Source organism: Gossypium arboreum, chromosome 8 (genome assembly GCF_025698485.1).
Source record: "Gossypium arboreum isolate Shixiya-1 chromosome 8, ASM2569848v2, whole genome shotgun sequence".
In the NCBI taxonomy this organism is placed as follows: domain Eukaryota; kingdom Viridiplantae; phylum Streptophyta; class Magnoliopsida; order Malvales; family Malvaceae; genus Gossypium; species Gossypium arboreum.
The window spans coordinates 52959177-52978544 of record NC_069077.1 but is presented as its reverse complement, the minus strand read 5'-3'; positions in this window follow the sequence as shown (position 1 = coordinate 52978544).

Genomic DNA, 19368 nt, shown 5'->3' with positions numbered 1-19368 from the left:
AGTTCGAATGGAAGCTTTGTTAAGTGTGAAATGAGTGGCCGAGAGAGAGAATTATGGACTATTGCCGAATGTATGTTGGATTGATAGAGTCTCCAAATTGATTTTATGTGTGTATGCATGACCGAATATAATCGGCCACATGAGTAAAGAAATGGATTATTTGATATGTGGTAAAAGTTAAGTGTTAAACGAAATGGAAATGAAATCATATTGGAATATGCATACTCGACCACATGAATGAGTACATAGGTTGATGTGTATGTTCGGCCATAGGTAAACATATTGATGGCTTTATCTTGACTTAGAAAATTCGGCTAAGGTGAATATTGGCTAATGTGTTGAGTTGATTCATGATTTCATCTCTTTTGATGCTCAAATGATTAAATCAATTTATTTGTTAAATTAAGCTCAAGAGCAAAGGGGAACTAGATCCGATAAAGGGAAGGAAAAAGTGGTCGAATAGCCATCAAAATCGTTCGACGACATCCGAGGTAAGTTTTTGAGTAATAGAACTTAGATTATGATTTGATTAGATCATGTTTTAAGCAAATCAAAATCATGCTCTTTGTATGTGGCTATTGAGCCGAAATTGCAAGTGTGATAAGTGTCTTGTGTTTGAGCTATGGTAATGAAAATGAAATACGGATGTGTCATGATTTATTGATATATGTGCTTGGTTATTCAAATGATATCCGGCTAAGTCCGAAGGCTTTTGTGCTAAATGACTATATCCGGACTAAGATCCGAAGGCATTTGTGCGAAGTTACTAATTCGGGCTAAGCTCAAGGCATTGGTGCGAGTTACTAAATCCGGTTAAGTCCCAAGGCATTTGTGCGAAGTTACTATAACCGGCTATGTCCCAAGCCATTTGAGCGAGTAGCTATATCCGGTTAAATTCAAGGTATGTGATTCGGGAATGAACGATCTTGCTGTAAAAATTTCAGTTAATACGCTTGTAAAATCCCAACAATGAGGTATGTTTCGTATGTGCATTGGAATAGTTGATTCCCTTCGAATAATATTCGCTTAGTCGAGTAATGAGCTTCCGATATTTGGCTAAGATAATCCCTTATGTATGAATATAGGGGTTGGAATGTGAAGTAAGAATGATTTGAGAATATGTATATATGGAATTATCCGTTTAGTTATATGAATGCTATACTTTAGTTGTGCTTAAATTCTTTGCTCAAAACTTACTAAGCATTTAATGCTTACTCCGTTTATTTAATTCTCTGTTTTATAGATTTTGGTTCTTCAGCTATCGAACTCGAGATTTTGAAGTCGAAGTCGCCCACACTATCAAAGCTCCTTTTGGTATACTTTTGGTTGAACTTTGAAATGGCATGTATAGGACTACCCTTTTGTTGTTGGTCATGTACCCTTTGGTTTTGTGTAAATTTGGATAGCCATGCGAAAATGGCTTAAATATACTTTGATCTTAGCATTATAATCGTTTTGTATGTTGTCCGTCGAGAGGTATGGAAATGTTGGTAACGGTTAGCCATGGGAATGGTTATTCATGATCAATTTTGGTATATGTATGACAAACTCTAGTTGATCCATGGAGGATCATGAAATAGGTAAAGTTTACCTTAAAAATAGATGCTGGCAGCAGCAGTGATGTGGATGTGAAAAATCACTAAAAATAGTAGGAATGGAATTAAATAGTGAATAAATTATGTAATCGAACCTTGATGAATCTATTTTCATAGGAAAGTAACGAAACGTTCACATGAACAGTATAATATGAGATGTTAAAGTTTTCGTGAGACAGGGCCAGAACAGTTTCTGGATCCCCTGATCTGACTTTGGAAATTCATTATAAATTAACCAGAGACATTTAGAAGTCATTCCATATATGTATAGATTCCTTTTTGAGTCTAGTTTCTATAGAAACAAACGGAATCAGTATTGAAGCCCTGTACAGGGAGATATCCAAGTCGTAATGCATGAAGGTCAGTGTAGTCGTACCCTGTAACAGGGGAGACTTTAACTAATAAAATGTACTAATTGGCTCGACCAAAAATTCTAGAAAACAATCTGTAGATGGATATATGAGTCTAGTTTCGGGGAAAAATTACGAAACTGATTTTTGAGTTGTGGAACTCAAGATATGATTTTTAAGGTGTCAGTGACGCAGATAGCCAACTGCCTGGAAATTCTTAAAATGGACTGTGAAAGCAAGTGAGTTAAGTCTGCAAACCCCTCGTGTCCGACTCCGGCAACAGTCTCGGGTACGGGGTGTTACAGATTCGGGTCACTTAATTCTAACAATCTCTATGGAATTTTTCTTCTACTATACATAATGCAATGATGATGGTTTACAATATAGTGACAGCCTTTAACACAACCCTTCATTTGTGTTAATGACATTCGAGACAAAATTATAATATAAGTTTGAATGAACTTGAGTGAATAGTTGGCTAAAAGTATATAATCTCTTTATGAGTCTTCTGTTTTTCATGTCTCATCCTTCAAATATGCAACTCTGTTGGAACTTGTTCTTGTTCTTTTTTGAAGTCTCACGAAGTGTAGGTTCTGTTGTGAAAAAGTTGAAAACAGCTGTTTTGACGTGTAAAATAACATTTAAGCTTTTCTTCTGTGGAATCTTATAGTTTTATATATTCCTGGGAAATGGGGGAAATGTTTAGGTTTGATGAGGTGGAAAGGATGGTTAAAGTAGATAAGAAATGCACTACAATAATTGTTATTTTGTGCACTGCAATAATTACAAATTGCTTATGGAAAATAGGTTTTCATCCATTCTCTAGTTGGACATTTTTTTGCTTCTTTGTTGATGTAACTTGTCTGTTATTTCAGCTCATGAAACCAAATATACAAACGTTTTTATTCTCTGCTTGGTTTTCTGTGCGGTTCTCTTGTAAAATGAATATAAACGTTGAAAGAGTTGTCAATTTCTCTTAATTTTTTGCTTGTGTGTGTTCCTTGAGCAGCAATTCAGACAAGGTTACAAATGGCAATGGAGGTTAGAGACAATCTCGAGATAGCTCACACAGCAGAGGACTTCTCTAAGTTATATACAGGCATTGCAATACTTTTGCTTCATCTAAGCTTGAACCAGCCCTCTGTTGTATATTTTTTCTTCTTCTTTTCTGATCTTTTTCCTTTGATTAATGAGAGTTGATGATGGTTTGGCATTCTTTTCTCACCAGGATGAATTTTGTTTTCGAAATAGTAATACTTTATGAGTTTGTTTGTGTGTGTTTTTTTTTTATGTATTAAATTACATATTGAATCAATGCTTATGTATTAAATTTAAATTCATTAATTTTATATTTAGTTTTAAAGTTAAAATTTTATAGAAAATTTAATTTAATTAATATTTTTTATTTATCCTTAAAAGTATATAGTTTAAAGTTCAAATTTCAAAAATAAAACATAATATAATATTTATCATAGAAATATATATTATTTAATTAAAATATATTTTTTAAAATGTCATGTTCTTTAGCGGCTTTTGTGAGAAAAGTGCCGCTAAAGGTCATGTTCTTTAGCGGTTAGCGGCGTTTGTGGGAAAAGCGCCGCTAAAGGTCATGTTCTTTAGCGGTTAGCGGCGTTTGTGGGAAAAGCGCCGCTAAAGGTCATGTTCTTTAGCTGCGTTTGTGGGAAAAGCGCCGCTAAAGTTCATGTTCTTTAACGGAGTTTTTTTTACATAAACGCCGCAAAATGTTAGCGGCGTTGTTTTTAGCGGCGTCAAGCGCCGCATATAGTTTTAGCGGCGTTTATAAGCACCGCTATGGACCCAAAAAAAAGCCGCTAAAAACCTTTTTTACTGTAGTGTACCTTTTGTTTGGTAGTGTTGACGTGGCAACTTATTACCAATAAGTTGCCATCATGGAGCTGGGGGGAATGTACATGGTGGGACCATTTTGTTATTCCTTTTATGCTCATGTGGCTCCAACTATCTATAAAAGAATGTTCGCACTTAAGGGAGTGTTTACAGTAGAAAACTAGTGACTTGGTCGTAGTAATGGGAGGCCTGATGTTGATTATGTTTCAGCCATCAATGGATGATCCCACGGAAGGAGTATCGTCCAAAAGGCTAAGCAACTAGTGGTAACTCGGAGGAAAAGAGGCGTAGATGAGAGATGTCACATGTTGAATGCCTTTTTGCCTTTTTGGCATGCTGTCGAAATGTCACATGTTGAATCCAAACGAGAGTAAAAATACTGGAGAGAAGATGAGAGATGATTCACAAAGATTATTGCCTGCAGCTGTAGGTAGGTATAACAGCTAGCCTAGCATATATATTCACGTATGAGAGAAAATGAGGAGAACGCCTTAAAGAGCAGACTATGATGTCTAACCAATTAGAGTAAATTGTGATTGGACCCTCTTTCTTATCACTAATTTGTTAACATCGAAAAGTGTAGCTTTGATAAAGATTCATGTCGGCGCATATTGCTTTGCATCCCTTATGCTTTCTTCTCCACCCCCATAGCCTACGTTTGCATATAGCTAGGTTGGGCTCATTGAAAAGTAGGGCTGCCATCGACGACCATCTCTCTTTTGCCATCATTACATGACAATGGGTAGAGATAAACCAGACCAATATGTAAGGTTCCTAATTCTGTTAGGATGGATCTTTAAACAAAGCCCTTCTACCCACTCTGCATTCGATGGATAAAATCATAAAAGAATCCTTGGCACGGTAGATCTAACACCTAAATGAGTTTGGACCATACAGCTCTACAAGGTATTTAGATTTTTTTTTTGTTGGGCCGGGGGGGGGGGGTTCAAAGCAATGCCTTTACATTGTTATTTAGTGGTTATTGAGCTTCTTATAAAAGGTTTTCTAATAAATAAATAAAAATGAAAAATTGATTGGGTACATCTTGGTCCATATGTTATTATAGAGCTGTAGGCGTAGGACCACAGCTTCGGAACTCTAGTGGACAATTGAGGACTCCCTATACCGTCTAGTTGGCGACTGGTGTGTGGTGTTTACAAGCTTCAATTTCTTTGATTGTTAACAGTCTTCTCTTCCTATTTCATTTTCTCTATCTCAATCGAGATGGACTTTATAGTGGACCTGTAGCCCAGGATTCTCCTGAAAGTTCAAGGATGATTGGATAGCTGGGATTGCATTGGGGCCCAGATGATCATCTTGACATTGAAGGCAATTTCTCAAATATTAGAGACATGATAAGACCCCGGAAATGCATTGTTTTCTCTTTGCAATTCAATCACATTATCTATTTTGTCCCATCTTTACGCAGCTAATAACTAGCAAGTTCATGAACCATGTTGAGGGAGAGCTATATGGCAAGGAAAATCCGTAATGACATGACAGTTATTTTTTTTTTTAACCAAAAAACACAGCATTAAAGTTATTTGTTGAAGAAAGTAGCCGACAGTTGAGTTGAGATCCCAGCATGATTGATACGTGGACACTTAAGAGAGTTTCCAAGATTTGTAGCTATCAAGGTCACCTGTCAAGTCCTGAAACACTCAACAAAGATACAAATAATATGAATGAAGGCTGCTGATTCAAGAGAAGCAATTTGAACTCAATCAAAACCCACACTGATTTAGGTATGCTTCGTGGTATTTTGACATCCTTTTGTTTTTCAACAATCAAAAGCTCAACTTGCCACCAATAGATACCAACAAAACTATACCTGCACATTACTTGATTATTTTTCTGGGATTAATGTTCATTGACTATATTATTACTTGTCAAGGGCAGGCTCGATGCACTTGCAATTATTAGTGGATATGCAAATCAGCACAGATGCAGCATTTCATTGGCTTAAATTGAGTTAATTTCTTTCAACTAGACCTAGGCTAGCTTCCAAGAACCCTACATATTCAATCTTTTAGCACAACTTGGGTTGCAATTTGCAAAACGTACCAGTTGACTCCTCTCTTACTATTATTTTAAGCAACAAACATATAAATCAGTTGGTAAGCAAATATTTTATTATAACTTTTTCGAAACAAATTTAGTATATATGGTCGATGAATTCCTTAGAAACTTGTATTATATTTTTTTCTTAAAATAAAAATTATAAAATATGGTATACGTGTATATATTTTCTTATTAGAGTAAGGTGTTCATTATAAGCTATTGTAAATTAAGTTTCAATAATAATTAACAATGGCTGGTCTTCCGTCTCTGCTCATTATGGAGACAGGAAAAAAAACACTAACTAGTTATATGAAATATTAAACACATTTCACCCATATATAAAAATAGAATCGTACGTATATACCAATCTACTTTATATAATCATGAATATTATTTCTTCAACCAAGGAAGGAGATTCTTGAACTTGGGAGGGTTAGTCATGAACATGAAAATGGATGTGGAATATATAAAGAAAAAACTAAACTAAACCCCTTGAGCTTAAATTTAATGAGCCCTTGTTTAAACCCAACTGAAACCAGTTATTTTTATAGCCTCCAACAGACGTAGTTAATGGACCTAATCCTTTCTCCTGTGGTGTGAGAGAGAGAGAGAGAGAGAATAATAGCATCCCTTTTTAATTTGTGGATCCTTAATCCATTGTTTTAAACATGCCTTTAATATTGGCACCCAATAGTCAATCATCTCCTTGCTTGGAGTTGGAACATCTTTAAAGTCTATTTAATTCAACTATTCAATATATATTAATATTTATTAAATAATTAATTTTTTTACATAAAATAAATAGTTAAAAATTTTAATTTATATCAAATTTGACATGCATAATCTATATAGGATATTAAATGTGATGATTATATTATTAAAATATTAATCGTACAAAAATATATGAAATGGCGTAAAACTACTTTAATTTTAAACTGATGTAAGTGAATCCTCCCAAAAATTTTGAAATAATAGTTTCTGAAATGTAATTTCTTGATATAAATTTTTAAATTGTTTTACTATTTTAAATATAAAAATTTATGTATTAAAAATTTACATTAAATAAAAATAGATTTTTAATTTAAATAACCATGATAACTTATATTCCAATATTTTTTCTTCAACCCAGGCTGATTGGGCTCTTATAAATTTGATGGTGATGTAATATTTAGATGGCATGAACACCCAGAAAAAGCAGCCTCTTTAGATTTGCATTAAGTGGCATAAACCCATCAACATATTTGTAGGTATAGTTTCGTTATTGATTTGTCAAAGGTTGATAATAGTGCAGCCGGTTATTGGCATCTCACATGTAGGCTAGGCTTATATAGTTAGAATGCACCTAAAATGTATAACAATATCACAGCAGCTGGCCCATAACTTTTTCGCTAACAGTGGCTTCCAACTTAACACATCTACTGCTCCGCCTTCATTCTTGTCCTACAGCACCCAACTTAATGCTCCTTGAAGCCCATCCATCTACTAATCTTTTTTCAGATGGGGGAGCTCAGATTTTATAGAAGAACTCATGTCCAAACAGTTTTCGTCTTTAAAATCCCCTTAATCGAAAATAATATGAAATAAATTTTTAGAGAAATAAGATATAAAGAAAGTAAAGGATAAAGGGTGTTAAAGAAAAATGAAATAAAAAGTAAGTTGTGAAATATTAATTTGAGTCAAGGACTAAAACATAAAAACATAAAAAGTTCTGAGGCCCAAGTGTAAATGTTTAAAAAGTGAGGGTTAAAGCATAAATTGAAAATTTTGAAGGGCCAATATTGAAAATATCTTAAGGGTGGAAAAAAATGGATGAATAAAGACCAAATTGAACAAATAAAGAAAACAGAAAGACTAAATTATAAATTTTACCATAAGATGTTATGAAAATGATGAAATTATAGAGAAAGTAGAAGAGTAAAATAGTCATTTCCTAAATAAGATAATTAAAATAAAATATCTTCGTTATGGACAAATTTGAGTCATTAGATTAAATTAAAAAGTAAGAATAAATTATTGTCATTGATTGAAATCATTAAACTTAAGATTATTTTATTAATTAGTAATATTTTATTAAAGATGTTTTATAGAACAATGGAGAAAATTCTCCAATTCTCCATGCTTCAACCGTCTAACACCAATATAATGGAGAGGAATTTTGCTTTTTATGTAATTTAGTCCATTACCAAGAAATCTCGCTATCTCACCCAAAATTCTTGGAAATTCCCATAGACACCGAAGAGGAAAGATGAAGCAGAGATCTTAGAGAGTATATTCATCAATTTAGAAGCAAGAAATTGGTAGATGAAAGTGAAGAAAATTAGAAGAAAAGAGAAGGATAGTGAGAAAGATGAGAAAGAAATGAAAGTGAGGAAAAAGGGAAGAAAATCTCGACAAAAAAAAAAAGGTAAATTTTCATACAAACTATACTTGTATTCAATAAATTGAATTAAATATGTTTTGAATAAAATGTATAAAATGTTTGTTTTAATCTAAATTCATGAAATAGAAAGTATGTAACGAAGCATGACATATGTAGAAACTTGAAATTCTAAGCTTTCAAGTAAGAGATAATATGATGTGTGTTGGAAAAAGCATTAAGACTTAGAAATAAGTATGTTGTCTACACATAAATATGAGTCATTAAATTGAATATAAATCAAAGGTATAATGATTATGTATGATTAAATGAAAGTAATGTAAAGAACCATGGAAAAAAAAGTAGAGAAATTTACTAAAGACAGTCTTCAGTAATAGTAATGACTTTAATTTGAAAATTCACCAACATTAATAGGAAATGAGTTAGAGGTTGAATCAAATATAAAATTAAAGCTTATTGAGTCTAGTTTCCTATGGAATAAATGGTGTAAGAAAAGAAATTGTATACTTTGAGATATATTAGTTTTTTTGGGACAAGAACATAATGGAATCGGGTTCCCCTTTTCTAACTTTAGAAAATCATAAAAAAATTGTAAAAAAAAAATTATTAGGGGATGAACTTTATATGTTTAATTTATTAATAAGCCTATTTTCAAGAGAATAAACAGAAACATTATCTGATTCCCGTACTAAGAGATAATTAATATTTAGTAAAGAAATGTTGAAGTTGTCAAGCAGCGAAACAGGGGCAAATTTGAAGAATTTACTGTATTGATTGGCTAAATTAGAAATTCTGAAATTTTTATGGTAAAAATATATTTAAGTCTAGTTTCAAAAACATCAAGTGTACCTTAATTTGAATTTTGTAACTCAAGATATAAATAATTTAATGACTATGACACAAATGGACAACTTTGATATGAACACATAAGTAAATAGTGTAATTATAGTTAATGTTACATATAAGCATATCATACTAAAAGCTAAATATTCTAATATATATACATAAAGGATGAGGAATGGAGAAGAGGAGGAGAAAAATAGTAGATTAATTTGAATTGTTACGAAATGGTTATAAGTGATGGAATGATTAATACATGTGAGAATGTTTAAAAGAATTGATAAAATAATAAGTGAATAGTTGTTAATTGATGTGATTTTGGAATCTTAGCTAAAAGTTTATGAAGAACTAAATTATTTAGCATAATTTAAAAATAAATATGAAATATACATAAAGTAGGTAAACTACTTTAGAAAGTACAAGTCCACCAATGAACTTATTAATAAAACTTTAATAATTGTGTTAATTTTATAAACTTTGTTACCTTTGATTGAATATTAATATTGCAATAGCCTGTTTTCAATCGTGTTAGAAACAGTGGTTTTGAAACCACAATTCTCACCAGTGAGTCAGTTTTTTATTATTTATTTAATATCTATAAGGTTATTAAAATTTTGCACTAAAATTTGGTTAGATAATTTTAACGTTTAGATAGTTAATTAAGTAAAAAAGATTAAATCGTAAAACTGCAAAAATCAATCGCTATTAGTTTAATTGTACTAAATGGATATGGAACCAAGAATTGAGGATTTTATATAGTAATTAGACCTATTTAGATTGTGGTGGACGGTTAATGGGTTTTAATTATGAAATTTTGGTTGCTTTTAAAGCTTAAATTTGTAAATTAATAAATAAAACCAAAATTAATAGAAATTAAAACATATTGTCCTCTTCCAAAGACCATCAGCATCAAAATTAAAAGGAGAAAACACCATTTTCATGAGTTTGAAGATCTACCAAACTTTAGTTGATACATTGTAACTTAATCTATTTTTCAACCTATTTTTAGTGATTTTTATGTTTTTGAGATTATTGTAACTTAATCTAGCTAACCCAAGGAACAATTTGTAAAACTGTTAAATATTTAGAATTTTTTCATGGAAGAATTTTTAATGTTCTTAAAGTTTAATGATAGATTATTAAGTTTGATGGTTAAATATGACTATTTTGTAAAGTAATTTTTGTTAATTTTAAATTTTAGGGACTAAGTTGTTAAATTTGTAAAATAACATGTAATTCTTGTGATAAAGTGGTAAAATTGGGCTGTTTAGGTACCCAATAGAATTCGACACAACAGTTTTTGGGTTAATTTGTGATAATTGTGAGAATTTCGGTTTTAGGGATTAAATTGAATAAAAGGTTAAAGTTTAGCGTATATGTATAAAATGTCATTAAAGGGTTAATTGCATGAATTTTAGTGTTTTAAGATGTTTAAATTGATTAATTGAATTAAACTATTATATTTAGATCAAGAAACGGATCAATCAATTGATAAACACGGGAAAGGAAAAATCGTCGAGTAGACATCATTGCGTGTCGTTAGCTATTGTATTTTGGTAAGTTTGTATTATGTTTATTATGTTTGTAATGATTTTACTTATTATGTGTCTAATTAAAGGGAACTGAATTTTCTTTTTAATATATTGGATTAATGAAATAAAATAATTAAGTGGATTGTGAAATGTACCGGAAAAGCAAAATAAGCCTATGTGAACTTAGTGAATAGCTAAGATACAAATGACATGCCATTAGGGTGTAGCAGGCTTTGGATCGGTGTATATTTAGCAAGCTTTGTGTCTGTGTATATGTAGCAGACTTAGTTGCCGCTGTTTTCAGTAGCAAACACTCTATGCTGGTGTTTTATTTAACAGGTACTATGTATCGGTCGATGGCTTAAGGTCTTGTATGTGTTCCGGATTCTCTGAAGCTTATATGAATAGCATTTTTTGTAACAGCCTATTTTCTAGTTGTGTCGAAAATAGTGGTTTCGGGACCACGATTCCAACATGTCAGTCTGTAAATATTTACGAGGTCATTAGTGTCGTATTAAAATTTAGTTTAGAAATTTTAATGTTTGATAGGTTAATTAAAGATAAAGGACTAAATTGTAATAATTGATAAATTTAATTGTTATTAGATTAAATGGGTAAATTTATTATTGAAACATGATCAAAAGTATTAAAAATAAATAGACCATAACATTTTAGTATGGATGGTTACAGGTTAGTAAGGTTAAGTTTTATATGCATTTGTTAAGGGTAAATAAGTAATTAAGCTATTAAAACATTAAAAATAAAAACAAACAAGCTATCATCTCTTTCTTTGGGTCTTTTTCGAAATTGGATGATAGCCTCCGGACGTATTAGTGTTAAAAGTGTGAATACTACAATAAAATATAGAATGACAAGGTGGTAATCGCAAGTGTACGAGTCGAATTGTAAGATAGTGTTACAACGAAGTAGGTGAGTACTCTGAGGATTGTACCCAAGGGAGGTGAGTGCTAGATCAATTCTAACCTAAACACTAAAATATCTAATTAGTATTTTTAAATAAATTATAGTACGAGAGCATAAAAAGGGTTTTGTGGTTTTTATAGTAATATACTAAGATAACATAAAATAAATAAAACTTAAGAGATAAAAGAGTAAAGTAAATCAAATCTTGATTACGGGTTCCTCGTCAATCAACTAGTCGCTACCCTAGCAGCATCTTAAGATCTTCCACTAACATCACAAGTCAACGAGAACTACTTATCTTCCAATCTCACGGTCCAGACTGGCTTGGGGTGAATGTGTTCACAAATGGACAATACCAAATTTGGGTTAATTCCCAACTTGATGATTTCTTGGGGTTGTCGGGCTCAGGATTTGTTTCACGTTCTTCCTTTCCCAAAGAGCTAATCCGTTTAGTGACCCTACAAAATAGTTAACAGATCATACCTCAACTCACTAATTCCCCACAGAAGGATTAGTTCCTCATGGCTTTCATAAACAACATGGAATAGATGGAAGAATTAATCATAATGAATGAGTTGAAGTAAAGAGTTTAAGAAAAGCCTGATTGATATAGATAATAAATGGAAATCCACAGAAGTTGATCTCCTTCACAATTTAGATCTCTTGAATTAAAACAAAGACAAATAAACTAAACTCTAAAAAACCTAAGAAAGCAAGAAAACAAAACTAAATCTAAAGAAAGAATCTAAGCTAATGGAATGATGTTCGTAATATGTGCCAAAGGAATCTATTTATAACCTTTAGGTGGTTGTCGTCCTTAACCCTAGGTTAGCTGACGTTCTCGAGTTTAAAGTTTGATTGTGTAGACTAAACCGCCCCTATTTCGTGTCTTATTTCTATCACAGAGTCGATGTCAGACACACCAGGACCTATGTCGCTGTAACACCCCTTACTCGAGTTCAATGCCGGAACAAGATACGAGGTGTTACCGAACTTAAACACATGCTTACAAACATTTCCGTGCCATAAATTTTTGTCAAAATTTAAAATTTTTGAAAACTGAATATAAAGTCCCTAATATGAGCCCACGAGACCCAAAACACGCTTCGAAGAAGATTTGAGACTTAACCGAGTACTTTAGAAAACTTTGAAAATTTTGAAGGTAAATAGGGCACATGCCTGTGTGGAAAAGTGACACGCCTGTGTGTCGTCTTAACATGATCGTTCTGAAGACCCATGTAGCTCACACGGCCTAGGCATATCTGGACACGCCTGTGTCCCTAACCCGTGCGAATTTATTTTCTTATTCAAACCTAGCGCACGCCCGTGTTCATGGCTCGTGTCCCTCACACTACCATGACATGCCCGTGTCTCAGCTCGTGTATAAAAACCTTGACATTCTGTTTCTGACATCATCAACCAATTAAGGGCACACGACCAAGGCACACGCCCCTGTGTTAGGCTGTGTCCTCCACACGGCTGAGACACACGGTCGTGTCTCTGCCTGTGTGTTTACTACCATGCATACTGACTTGAAAAATTGAGGTGCAGGAGACACACAACCGGACTACAAACCTGTGGGATAGACTGTGTGTCACGCCCATGTGTCTGCCCGTGTAGACAAAAACAAGGCTATTTACTAAGCCTTTTTGCCACCCTTACTTGCACCAGCCTACACAATATCAACCAAAACTAATCCAAGATATAACCACAACCATAACAAATTTGCATCAAATGCATTTAATAATAATCAATATTAGCCGACATTAATAGCCTATACAAAATGAATATCACATCCATCATATGAGCCAACTCTTGTGGCTAAACTAACAAGACACTAAACAAAAGATTCAAGTCCCTATACATGCCAAAATCAAAATATTAAACTAGCTATACCAAAGCTTCAGGTGATAGTGTGACCGATGCCTCCGACGTCCCTTGATCCCCGATACTAGCTTGGTGGCACTATAAGAAAATGGAAAGGAGAGAGACTAAGCATAAAGCTTAATAAGTTGCATATAAATAAGTAACAACATCAGCCATGCATATTATAAATCAATACAACATTCTTGAGTGAACATGGGTAGATATCACTACATGCTTATATATCACAAGTATAAACCAAAGATTTCAATATCGTCCCAAAATTATTTTATAGATGGAACTTACTCATGTCATTCTTACCATCAATGCAACATAACTAGACTCATATCTCATGAATTTCGAATAAGAACCTGTACCACTCACAACATGATTATATCATTCCATATCATTATCATAAGCTTTAAAATAATCAGTGAAACCATTTGGAACACTAAAGGATATCTGACAAGCTTTACACAAAAGGGTGAATTACCGATGCCATACTCCAAACATGGTCTTATGCTGGCTCACATGTTGAGGCTGATGCCATGTCCTAGACATGGTCTTACACTAGCTCTCTTCTCAATGCCGATGCCATGTCCCAGACATGGTATTACACTAGCGCACATATCAATGCCGATGCCATGTCCTAGACATAGTCTTACACTGGCTCTCATTACATTGCTGATGCCATGTTCCAAACATGGTCTTACACTGGCTCTCATATCATGGCCAATGCCATGTCCCGGACATGGTCTTAGACTAGCTCTCATTACATTGTTGATGCCATGTTCTAAACATGGTCTTACACTGGCTCTCATATCATGGCCAATGCCATATCCCATATACTGTCTTACACTAGCTCTCATTACATTGTCGATGCCATGTTCCAAACATGGTCTTACACTGGCTCTCATATCGTGGCTGATGCCATGTCCCAAACATGGTCTTACACTGGTGCTCATATTACCCAAGTGTCATGGCATGGATATTCAATCTATCCCTAGGCTCAACTGGGAATTTACCATATTAATTTCATCACGCATTATTCATACTCATCTTCAAACATATTATGTAAAATCAATCATTCAACACATAATAGCGATAAAGTTGACTTACTTACGTACAACTTACCTTTATATAGAAAAAGTGGGCGACTAGTTAGATTTAATCTACTTGTTTGGTCTTCCCCTGGTCTAGGTCCGGATTTTGTATTTCTTGATCTAAAATGATAAAAACTCACTAATTTAATCATCATATTAATCAATGCATTACCTAATTCATATTTTGGCAAAAATGACCATTTTGCCCCTAAACTTTCACAAAATTACTATTTTACCTCTAGGCTCATAAATCGATTTTTATTAAATTTTCTCACTACCCAATCCTAGCAAAAAAAATTTATACTAGAAGTAGCCCACAATGCCCATTATTTTACACATTTACCACATAATTTATAACTTATACAAAATGGTCCTTAGATAGGGTTTCCATGAAAACTACTTTTGTTTAACAACCAAGATTCACTTTCTTCCATAAAAATTCAGCAAACAACATGAATACTCTCATGTAAAAACCCTATACCCTCAACCATTTTGCAAAATAGTCCCCTCATTAGTTAGCTTATGCTACAAGGGTCCCAAAAGTACAAAAATTATCAAGAAAAGTCATCAAAATCACTTACTTATGAGAGCAATTAATGGCTAAAAAATTCAAGCTTTTAAGACCCCTTCATTGCTAAAAATTTCGGTGGAGAAGAGAAGAAGAGAAAAAAGATGATAGCTTTTCCTTATTTTATTTTATTCTAGTCAAATTAGTCACCAAATTTCACCTAATTTTGACCTTTTTGATTTTCTTGTCCCTATGGCTGGCCATGCCATTAATGAAGGCCTATTTTCTCTTTAAAGACCCTTAATTTTAGTTCTCTGGCTATTTGACACCTTTAGCTAATGAAATAAAACTTTTGTCCCTTATGCGATTTAGTCCTTTTTCGCAATTGAGCATACAATCGCCAAAATTATTTCACCAAAATTTTCATACACTCATATAATCATGCGGCAACACATAAAATAATATAAAAAATAATTTCTCAGACCTCGGGTTAGTGGTTTCAAAACCACTGTTCTGACTAGGCCCAAAATTGGGTTGTTACAGTTGCGACATAGCCATCAATATACTCCTCTTCAGCTATCTTCAAGGGTATGTCGCAACACCCTCAGTCTATGTCTTGACATCAAAGGCAGACTTGAGTTTTCTCCATTCTATTCCCTATGTTGCGACATCAAGTCATCCGTGTTGCGACATTGTGACTATTATTCATTTAATACGCCTTCTAACGGTCTCGTACACACTCACAAAGTGCTTTAGCTCACCCTTAGGCCTCACTCGACCTTTAAGGTCAATAAAAGACTCAATTTGCACATTTTATTGAATGTAATTAAAATTAAGGAAGCTTAACTAAAACATGACGAAAATGCTTATATTCAAGCTCCTTAAATGCGAAAACTAGTCTAATCTGCTACACCAAATTATGACATATCATTGGATAGGAGAAATAATCATGGGAATAGCTCGCATATATTCAACCATTTGGAGTGTTGCATATAAGTGATTTTTTGACCCATTTTTAATAAATTTTATGTTTTTGAGATCTTTTTAGCTTAATCTAGCTAACCCGGGGGTTAATTTGTGAATTGTTAAATGTTTTGGAATATGCCATTGATGAGTTTGATGTGTTTTTTAAGTTAAATGATAGATTATTAAGTTTGGTTGTTAAAAAATGGTTATTTTGTAAAGTAAATTTGTATATTTTTGAGTTTAGGATTAAATAGATAAAATGTGAAATTGGAAGAATTTATTGAAAATTTTCAAAATTTAGGGCTATTTATATAGGGTTGAATGTTCAAAAAAACTAGTAAATGATGTAATTGTGAAAATTGACTTGTTTTAATATTAGGGATTAAATTGAATAAAGTGTAAAAGTTTGGGGCAATTGTGAAATATTATAAATAAGAAGGAATATGTGCTAAAGTGAATAATATATGAAATTGAAGCTAATAAGTTGAAATAAACTATTTTTATAAATCAAGAACAAGTAGATAACCGAGAAAAAGGGTAAGTTGTTGAATAGTCCCTGAACTTTCATTGTCTCTACAATTTAGCCCTAGTAAGTTCATACGGTTTAGTTTAATATAAATTGAAATGTTATATTGATATTGTGTTGTGGTTGTTGGATATTTATTATTTTAATTTGATGTGAGTCAAAAAAGTAAATGATTTAAATATTGTTAATCTGATGATATACCAAGCTCGGATGAATAAATGATAGGATACAATTGGCATGCCAATAGGTATTATTACGCACGGTACGATTTTTAGTGTGTGATGAGATGGTGATTATTGACTTGTTACTGTCCACTGAATATACCAAAGTCCAGCATTTGTTGCAGACTATCGTGTTATATTTACTGTGATTCTGGTGTATTATTGGGGGTGGATGTAAAGCCTATAGGATTGGAACTTGGTGCCCAGGTGTGCTCTTGGTTGGTTTAGCTCTTTTGAGCGTTCTGATGTGTTCTGGATGGTTAACCGCGTATCCATATTTGTTTATATTGTTCATCGGTTATATGATGTGTTATTAAATCTTATAGGTGTCTACATGGTATTCTGAATGTATATCGTGACTTATTATTGAATGATCTTATGTGATTGAATATATTTTGCAACTTGTATATGTATGTGTATAAACTCACCTGTTTAGTGGCTGTGATTGACAGGATTTATTATTTTTTAATCTTGTTAATGAAATAGTTATGTTTATACGGTAAGTTTTATTGTTTCAACCGTTGAACTTACTAAGCTCTATTAAAGCTTACTGTGTCATTTTTCATGTTCCTTGTAGATAAATTTTTGTGGAGTTAAGTGATCAGATCAACTTGAAGATCACACTATCCAGATACATTTTGGTAGAGGTTATATAGCATGTAATAACTGTGTTTTGTATATATTTTGGATACTTATTTCATGTGTTATATATGAGATTGATACAAAAATGCTTAAGCCTGGTATTAGTTTACTTGTGTATGTGCCTTTAATCTTAGTGTGAATAGTTCATATAAGTTACTTTGGTCATTTGAAATAAACCTTAAGTAAGTGTTTGAATCATGGTATGAATGAATTTGAATGAATAAGAAGAAATGGTAAGTTTGGCATGAGTTTTATGTATGAACTTATGAACTTGATTGCAAATTAGTTTGGTGTGATATGTGAATTAAGGTTGATAATTGAATTCTGGTGTCAATGAGGACACATTGGTTATGCACTTAGGTTGAATGTTTTAGCATGTTTTAGGCTTGTTTGAATGTCTTTTTAGAGTATGGAAATGGTTGGTCTTGATTTGGCTTAGTACCTAAGTGTTGCATGAAAGTTTGTCTTGTTTTGGAAGCATTTTAAGGTGCACACGGCCTAGGACATGGGCTGTCACATGGCTGTGTGTCACACACGGGCCTGGCCACACAACCGTGTGCCTTATTAATTTTAGGTGTAAGATTTTTCACACGGTCACAATTAGTTACACAATTTGAGCACACGGGCATGTAGAGTAGCCACACGGACATGTAGGGTAGCCATGCAACCATGTTTGAGGCCACACGAGCTAGTCTCTTTCACATGACCTGGCCACACAGCTGTGTGACCCCTATTTCCATAATTTTTTAAAATTTTCATTTTATTCTATTTTGATTCAAATTAGACCCTAGTTGTTTCCAAATTATTTTTAAGGCCCCATAAACTTGATTTTAGGCCCATAAATGTATTTATGCTATGAATAGTATTTATTTTTTATTATTGATATTTAAATTAATATATGAATAGTTTAATGATGTTAAATGTTTCAATATGTGTCATAATACTCCGTAACCCTAATCTGACAATGAAGACGGGTTCAGGGTGTCATATTGCGCGTCAGTTGATGTCTTTATGTTAGCTCGTATGAGCATACCCTCCTGTGTATCCAAAGTTGATTTACTATTGTTCTCCATGCAAAATAATTAACTATTATGATGTAAATGGAATAAAATGATGCGATGAATTATATCTTGGTACATTATTGTTTGACATGTTGTGTTTTGATGATATGAACCATCCAAGTTTAATTATTTCAAGTAGTTGAAATGATGAGATACGATAAAGGAATTATTAGTTTCATTGTTATGTACGATTTATATTTAACTTGACAGGTATCATATGTTTGATTTTATGAACTTACTAAGCTTTATGAAAGTTTACTTTATTTGGTTTTATTTCTTAGTAGATTGTTGAACTTTTGCTGTCGATTGGAACGTCGTTGGAGATCATACTATTCAGCAACTCATTCGGTAGTTATTCACTTATTTTCGCCTGGTTATAAGTGACACGTAAATAGGGTTTTGGATATGTAAATTATAAGCATTATGGTCAAATGTTGTGCACTTTGAAGATTATGGTGTATGTGTTCATGTAAATCCTAGTTGGTAAATTGGTTGGTTGTGGTTTGTATGGTAAATGCATGAATTGATACCTAGATGCATTTAAATGGTTGTTTTGGTATGTTTAGGTTAATATGCAACATGGAATGCTTTGAGCTTGATGAATGATCAAATTTGTTATGTTAGGTTATGCATTTAGAATAAGATATATGAGCATTTAACGGTTTGGTTTATGGATGAACTTTGGTAATTGTTATCTAAAGTTTGAAGGATGTTTGAATGAGGTTAACTTGTGGTACATGCTTTGATTGAATGACTGTTGTATATATGTTTGAATTGTGGTTCCAATGAGAGCATGCTGATTTGGGACTTAGGTTGATTGTGAATTGGTATATTTTGGTTTGTTTTTGAACATTTTAAATAGGTTTGAAAGTTGGTTATTGCACAGCTTGGTGTCTAAGTTTTGGTATTTGAAATGGCTAGTGTTAGAAGGTG